The sequence below is a fragment of the Myotis brandtii genome, unplaced genomic scaffold (genome assembly GCF_000412655.1).
Source record: "Myotis brandtii unplaced genomic scaffold, ASM41265v1 scaffold654, whole genome shotgun sequence".
In the NCBI taxonomy this organism is placed as follows: Eukaryota; Metazoa; Chordata; class Mammalia; order Chiroptera; family Vespertilionidae; genus Myotis; species Myotis brandtii.
Window position 1 is genome coordinate 904,023 of NW_005370538.1, and position 8,406 is coordinate 912,428.

The window sequence follows — 8,406 nt, forward strand, 5'->3', positions numbered from 1 at the left end:
GCGGGAGCCTCTCCCGCCTCCTCAGCAGTGCTAAAGATGTCCGACTGCAGCTTAGGCCTGCTCCTTGCTGGCAAGCGGACATCCCCTGAGGGCTTCTGGGCTGTCAGAGGGATGTCTGACTGTCAGCTTAGGCCTGATCCCCAGGGGAGCGGACCTAAGCCAGCAGGTGAACATCCCCCAAGGGGTCCCAGACTGTGAGAGGGCACAGGCCGGGCTGAGGTACCTCCCCGAGTGCACAAATTTTTGTGCACCGGGCCTCTAGTATATATATAAAAGCCAAAGTGACCGAATGACTGCATGACTGAACAACTAGTTGACTGGTCGCTATGACATGCACTGACCAATGCAGGAGCTGCCCCCTCATGGTCAGTGCACTCCCACAGTGGGAGCGCCACTCAGCAAGCTTACTGAGCAGAGGCAGCAGATGCAGCGGGGCCCCAGATGAGTGGGAGCAGTGCAGCACCAGGCCAGGGCTCAGGCTCCTCCTTGGCTGCCTGCTTCTTTGCACAGTACTACATCCCTCAGGGGATGTTGGACTGCCAGTTTCAGCACAATTCCAGGGGATCCAGCAGTCTGACATCCCCTGAGGGGTCCCGGATTGCGAGAGGGCTCAGGCCTGAGGGACCCCACCAGGCCTCTAGTTTTTAATAAAGAAATAAACTGGTGGAACGACAGACATATGATAACTTGAACAACAGCAATAAAATAGGAACATATGCAGAAACTCTTGTGCAGCATGAAAGGAGACTTTCTGGAACAGCAAAATGTGATTGCCCAACAAAATAGTTCAGTAGATGAATTGAAGGAGAGGATGATCACCACTAAAACCCAAAATAGTGACCTTGAAGATAAAGTGGAAGAAGATTCACAGAGCACCAAGTCAAAAATACCAGGAGAGGGAAATCATGAAGGAAAATGTAAGAGACTTGCAGATCCTGGAAAATAATAAGCCTTGTAGAAGGAGAAGAGGGAAGAGATAGAAAAAAATTTTAAAGCAGTAATTTTAAAAAGGTACTACAAAAGAACTTTTCTGAACATAACTGAATTGTAAATAAATAATTTAAAAGATGAAAAAATAACAATTTGTAAATTTTAAAAAATACACTGCTAGAACACCACTGGGTAAAAGTGAAATTACAAACTATCTAGAAAGTAATAAAAAAAGAAAACTTTATACCCAAACCTACCTAGCATAATGAATGCTGTACTTAGAAAAAATTACATTCATAAATGTCTTCAGTATTAACAAAGATGAAAAGATAAAGGAATTTAGTATTCATCTTAAGATATTTGAGAAAACCATGAATTAAACTAAAATAAGTAGGAAAAGGCTTTAACAACAAAAAAAAGCTAATGAAATAACCAAAAATTGTTCTTTGAGAAGACTAATAAAACAGATAACCCTGTTGCAAGTCTGATTAAGGAAAAGAATAAATATTTACAAGATGGGACATGAAAAACTACACATAAAATATTTAAACTAGAGGCCCAGTACACGAAATCATGTGTGGGTAAGGGTCCCTAGGCCTAGCCTGTGATCAAGGCCATCTTCTGCCTGCTCACCAGTCCCCAGTCTCACCCCACCACCACCACCCACCTGGTTCCCCGTGCCAGTCCCCAGTCCCACCCCGCTGCCACCCATCCCATTTCTCCATTTACCATCTGGCGATTGGAGCCTGCGGGCTGTGGGGAAGGGACCGAGAGGTGGTCAATTCACCTCATAGTGATTGGTTGAGCGGTCATTCTGGTTGTTATGCCATTATGGTCACTGTGCTTTTATTATATGGGACAATTATAAAATGATATTATATTAAACTCTATAACAGCAAATTTGAAAACATTGAGAAAAAGAATATTTTTAGAAACCAAAATTAACCCAACAAGAAGTGTTTAATAGATTATCAGAAATGAGATTGAAAATGTTAGTTACCACTGAAAAAGTTATCATAAAAGATTGGTTCATCTGTTTTAATTCAACTATTTTTAAAAACATACTTTCAATGTCATTTAAACTATCCCAGACCATAAAAAGAGGAGGGAAGTCCCTTAATTCTCCCTACCCCCAGTTTTATTGGGATATAGTTGGCACATGACATTGTGTAACTTTAAGTGTTCAATGTGATGATTTGATACATGTATATATGATATAACCAAATTAAGGTTAGTTAACATTCCCATCACCTCACATAATTACCATTTTGTTGTTGTTATAAAAGTGAGAATATTAAACATCTATTCTCATAGCAATATTCAAGTATAAAATACTTGTTAACTATATGAGCATGCTATACATTAGATCCCTGGAACTTATTCATCTTATAACTAAAAGTTTATACTCTTTGACCAACATCTTTCCATTTCTCTCACCCCTTAGGCCCTGACAACCACCATTCTTCTCTCTGTTTCTATGAGTTCGATGTTTTCAGATTCCACAAACTAGTGACATCAGACATGATTTCTCTTTCTGTGTCTGACTTACTTCACTTAGCATAATGGCATCAAGGTCCATCTGCAGTGCAAAAAATGGCAGGATGTTCTTCATTTATGTCTGAAAAACATCCTGTGTGTGTATATATACATATATACATATACATATACATACATACATACATACATACATACATATATATATATCTCACATCTTTTTACTCATTCGCCTATCAATGGACATTTATGCTGCTTCCATGTCTTCTCTATTGTGAATAATTCTGCAGTGAACATGTGAGTGCAGATATTACTTCAAGATACTGATTTTATTTCCTTTGGATATATAGCCAGAAGTGGGATTGCTGGATGATATGATAGTTCTATTTTTAATTTTTTGAGGACCTACCATACTGTGTTTTTTATAGTGGCTATACCAATGTACATTCCCACAGCAGTGGACCAGGGCTCCCTTTTCTCCACATCCTCACCAGCATTTTTTTACTAGTAATCTCTTGCCTTTTTTTATTATACCTACAGTAATAGATGCGAGGCAATATCGCATTGTAGGTTTGACTTGCATTTTCCTGATGATTAGGTATATTGAGTACCTTTTCATGGACATTTATATATCTTCTTTGGAAAAATACTTATTCAGGTCCTTTGCCCAATTTTTAATCAGGATGTTTGGATTTTTTTGTTATAAAATTCTATGAGTTTTTTCATATATTTTGGATATTAACTACTTATCAGATATATGGCTTGCAAATATTTTCTCCCATTTGATAGATTGCTTTTTCCTTTAGTTGATTTTGTTTGTTTGTTTGTGGGTTTTGTTTTGTTTTTGTTTGTTTGTTTGTTTTTGCTGTACAGAAGCTTTTTAGTTTGATATAGTCCCACTTATTGATTTTTGCTTTTGTTTCCTATGCTTTTGGTGTCATATCCAAAAAAGCCATTGCCAAGACCAATGTCTAGGAGTTTTTTCTCTATATCTTCCTCTAGGAATTAAAAAGTTTTGAACCTTATGTTAAAACCCTAACCCATTTTGGTTTAATTTTTGTTAGTGGTATAAGATATGGGTCTAATTTCATTATTTTGCATGTGGATATCCAGTTTTTCCAGCATCATTTATTAAAGATACTATCCTTTCCTGATAGAGTATTCTTGCCTGTTTGTGGCCTGTCAAATATGTTCCATTGGTCTATGTGTCTATTTTTATGCCAGTACCATACTGTTTCAAATCCTATATCTTTACAATATAGAATGAAATAAGGTAGTGTGAGGCCTCCAGCTTTCTTCAAGATTGCTTTAGCTATTCAAAGACTTTTGTGGTTCCATACAAATTTTAGGATTGTTTTTCCTATTTCTGTGAAAAATATCGCTGGACTTTTAATAGGAATAGCACTGAATCTATGGATAGCTTTGGGAAGTTTGGATATTTCAATAATATTAATTCCTCTAATCCATGAACATAGGATCTTACTATTTATTTTTGTCTTCTTCAATTTCTTTCATCAATATTTTATAGCTTTTTTTGTATAGATCTTTCACTTCCTTGGTGAAATTTATTCCTAAGTATTTTATTCTTTCTGATGCTATTGTAAATTGGATTGTTTTCTTTATTTCTTTTACAGATAGTTTGTTGTTCATGTACAGAAATGTAATTGATTTTTATATGTAGATTTTGTATCCTGAAAATTTATGAATTCACTTATTAAATTCTAATGGGTTTTTGGGTGGTCTGTGGAATTTTCTATATACAAGATCAGATTATCAGAAAACAGACAATATTACTTTTTCCTTTCACATTTGGATGCCTTTTACTTGTTTTCCTTGCCTAGTTGTTCTGGCTAGGACTTTTAGTACTGTTGAATAGAAGTGGTGAGAGTGGACACGCTTGTCTTGTTTCTAATCTTAGAGGAATACCTTTCAACCTTTCACCTTTGAGTATGATGTTAGCTATAGGTTTATTATATATGACCTTTATTAATTTGAGGTACATTTCTTCTATACACATTTATTGAGAGGGTTTTTTTAATCATGAAAGGATATTAAATTTTGTCAACTGCCTTTTCTATATCTATTGAGATTATATGACTTTTGTCTTTCATTTTATGAATGTGGTGAATCGCATTTATAGATTTGGATGTTGAGCCATCCATGGGTAAAATCCCACTTGATCATTGTATGTGATACTTTTAATGCACTATTGATCTCAGTTTGCTAGTGTTTTGTTGAGAATTTTTGTATCTATATTCATCAGAAGTAGTTACTGTTTCTTGTGGTATCCTTATCTGGGTTGGTATATCATGGTATTCTGGTCTCATAAAATGATTTTGGGAGTGTTACATTCTCTTCTGTTCTTTTTTTTTGGAAAAGTTTGAAAAGATTCAGCATTACATTTTCTTTAAATGGTTTCTAAAATTCACCTGTAAGGCCATCTGGTACAGAGCTTTCCTCAGCTGGGAGGTTTTTGATTATTGATTCAATCACCTTACTTATTCCTAGTCTGTTCAGATTTTTTATTTCTTCATGATTCAGGGTTGGTAGAGTGTTTGTTTCTAGAAATTTATCCATTTCTTCTAGGTTGTCTAATTTATTGGCATATAATTGCTCAGAGTAGTCTTATATGATCCTTTTATTTCTGTGATACCAGTTGTAATGTTTTCTCTTTCATTTATATGTTTATTGTTTAAATATATTTTTATTTACTTCAGAGAGGAAGGAAGAGGGAGAGAGAGATAGAAACATCGATGATGGAGAGAATCCATGATTGGCTGCCTCCTGCATGCCTCCTACTGGGGATTGAGCCAGCAACCCAGACATGTGCCCTTGACTGGATTCGAACCCAGGACCTTTCATAGGCCAATGCTCTATCCACTGAGCCAAACCAGCGAGGGCTGTTTATTTTTTAGTTCCCTCTTTTTTCTTAGTAAGTCTAGCTAAAGGTTTGTCTATTTTTTTTCTCTTTTCAGAAAACCAATTCTTAGCTATTATTGGTCTTTTCTATTGTTTTCTATTATCCATTACATTTATTTCTGCTTTGATCTTTGTTATTTCCAACTTTCTGCTCACTTTGGGTTTAGTTCGTTCTTGTTTTTCTAGTTCCTTGAGGTGTAAAGTTAGATTGTTTATTTGAGGTCTTTTTAAAAAGTGCATATTTATTGTTGAAAGTATTACATATTTCCCATTTTTTCCTATTGATCCCTTCCACCCTGCACCGCCCCTTGCCCTCACCATGCTATTGCCCATGGTTTATGCATATATACATATAAAATATTTATTACTATACATTTCCCTCTTAGCACTCTTTTTACTGCATCCCATAAGTTTTGATATGCTGTTTTTCCACTTTCATTTGTTTCAAGATATTTTTTTATTTCATCTTTGGTCCTATTAGTTGTTCAGCAATGTGTTGTTTAATTTCCAGATATTTGTAATTTTTTTCAGTTATTTGCCTATCATTGATTTCCAGGTTCATACCATTGTGGTCAGAAAAGATACTTGGTATGATTTTAACCTTTTTAAATTTGCTGACACTTGTTTTATTATGTAACCTATAATCTATCCTGGAGAATTTTATTTGTACACCTGAAAGAATGTGCATTCTGCTATTGTTGGATAGAATGTTCTGTCCTCCTGTTGCTGCATGATCTCCCCATGGGCATGTACAAGGCAGGGGAGGCAACTGTTGACAGTCAGGCTGAGGGCATGGAGGAGCTAGCTGTAGGTGAGCTCAGTGGTGCGGGCCAGTGACAGGAGACAAGGAGATGCAGGCTCACAAGCAGCTGTGGGGATCTTGGCTATCAATGTGCATTCCATAGCTGTTAAGATCTTGCCACATGTACGAACATGGCATTTGAGGCTGGTGATGGGTGTCAGGTTAGTGTCTTGCAAGTACCCAACTGGAGGGTCTAGTCCTGAGAGTGGCTGTGGGGGTCTAGATTTTAGTCTTGCACTTGTGCAGCCAAAGAGGTCTGGGTTGGTTGCTGCTGTGGGTCTGGGTCTGAGTCTGGAGCTCAGGCAGCAGCAAGGGGAAGGGAACTGAGAGGAAGTCAGAAGGCTGGTATCAGTGCATTAAAATACCTGTGGGGCAAAGTCCAGTGAAATCTGCAGGGAAGTGTGTGATGGCTTTGCTGGCCATTGATTTCTTTAATGGCAAAAGCTGCTGGGGTCTTCTACAAAGCAGGTCACTGGGAACCCCCTTAATTCCTTTTTATGAAGCCAACCCAAATTCAATATCCAAACCTGCAAAGGAGGCTACAAAAGAGAAATCTATAAATATTCTCTTTTTAAATATAGATGCTGAAATTTTGAATAAAACTTTCCTCCAAATACAATCCAGCAATATTTCAATAAAGTTAAAGTTTGGCTACATAAGGGCATGGTAGAATATACTACTCATCCCAATTCTTTCCCTATCTCTGGCTCTAGGAATTTTTCCATGTAATTTTGAAGTTCCTGCCATAAATACTGATATGGTATATATTTTCTTGTCCCTTAACTTTGGGATCAGTCAAATATCTTGTTTGGGTGAGTAAAATGAGATAGAAATGTGCCACTTCCCATCCAAGGTCCTCCTTATGCATTTTCACCCTCGGTCTTGTGATTCTGGCAGTCACCCGGAGACTAGTCTGACTAGCCTTCTCGCTCCAACAGCAGGATAAGGGTTATCTGGGGAAGAGGCATTCTAGTCACCACAACCTGAAGCAAAGCAGCCTCAACAGACCTATAGTGACAAGCAGTCACTCAGCAGAGCCCAGACCAGATCCTCCAGATCCCAAACTAATATGAGGGATAACAAATCATTGCTGTTTTTGAAGCCACTGAGATATTGACTGATTTGTTTCATATAAATTACTAACTGGCATATAGGATTATGTTTGAAAATGCAAAAGAGGTTCAATATCAGCACATCTATCAAAATAATTCATTACATCAATAAATTAGAGGAGAACCATATGAATAATCAAATCAAGAAACACTTAAAAATCAATTGATAAAATTCAACTGTATTATTAATACATTTCTAAATTAAATAGGATTATAAGAAAACTAGAGGCCTGGTGCATGAATTCATGCATGGATGGGGTCCCTTGGCCTGGCCAGCGATCAAGGCCTATGGGGGGCAGGCCAGCAGGGAGGAGTGACCACGGGAGGTTGGCCAGCCAGGCCCCCCCGATTGGGGCCTGGGGGGAGGTACCACAGGTGGTTGGCCTGCTGACCCCTGATTGGGGCCAATGGGGGGCACGCAGGCCAGGGACAGGGGCTGGGGGAGGTTGGCCAGCTGGGGGAAGGGGCCGCGGGAGGTTGGCCGGCCTGGAGGAGGGGCTGCAGGAGGTTAGCTGTGGGAGTGCACTGACCCCCAGGGGGCAGATCCTGTGTTGAGTGTCTGCCCCCTGGTGGTTAGTGCGCATCATAGTGACTGGTTGACAGGTTGCTCTGGTCGTTTGGTCATAATGATCGCCTAGGCTTTTATATAGAGAGATTATTTAAAATAATACAGACAGTTTACCAAAAACAGATGCCAAATATTATCCCGAAGGGCAAATACTGACCTGTTCAAATCAAATTCAAAACTAGATAAGAATGCCTCTTACCCCTAATATTATTCAACATTGCCTTGGAGACTCTAGCTTATTTTTTAAAAAAAGACCCCAAAGAATAAAAGACAGAACTAATATAAATATCAGATATCTATTCCTTTGTTAATGGTATATGTGTACAGCTAGACAAACAACACACTCTAGTAAAATCGGTAAGACTTATTTAGAGAATTTGGTATGGTAACAAAATACAAAGTTACTATACAAAAGAAATAGTATTTCTCAATGCAAGCAATCAACACAAAAAATAAAAATGGTAAAAATTATGTTCATAAAAATGAAAAAATTTATATAGGGGAAGGGTGGATGGAGGTGGAAGAAGATATAGAGGAGATAAATGGTGATGGAAAAAATAAAACAAAAAAGAAAAGAAAAG

At 37.9% G+C, this 8,406-nt stretch overlaps 1 pseudogene; it reads left to right on the top strand.

The window, feature by feature from the left end:
* The first annotated feature begins 736 nt into the window (after nt 1–736).
* The window catches only part of LOC102260167, a 69,647-nt pseudogene continuing 61,977 nt past the window's right edge, over nt 737–8,406 (top strand).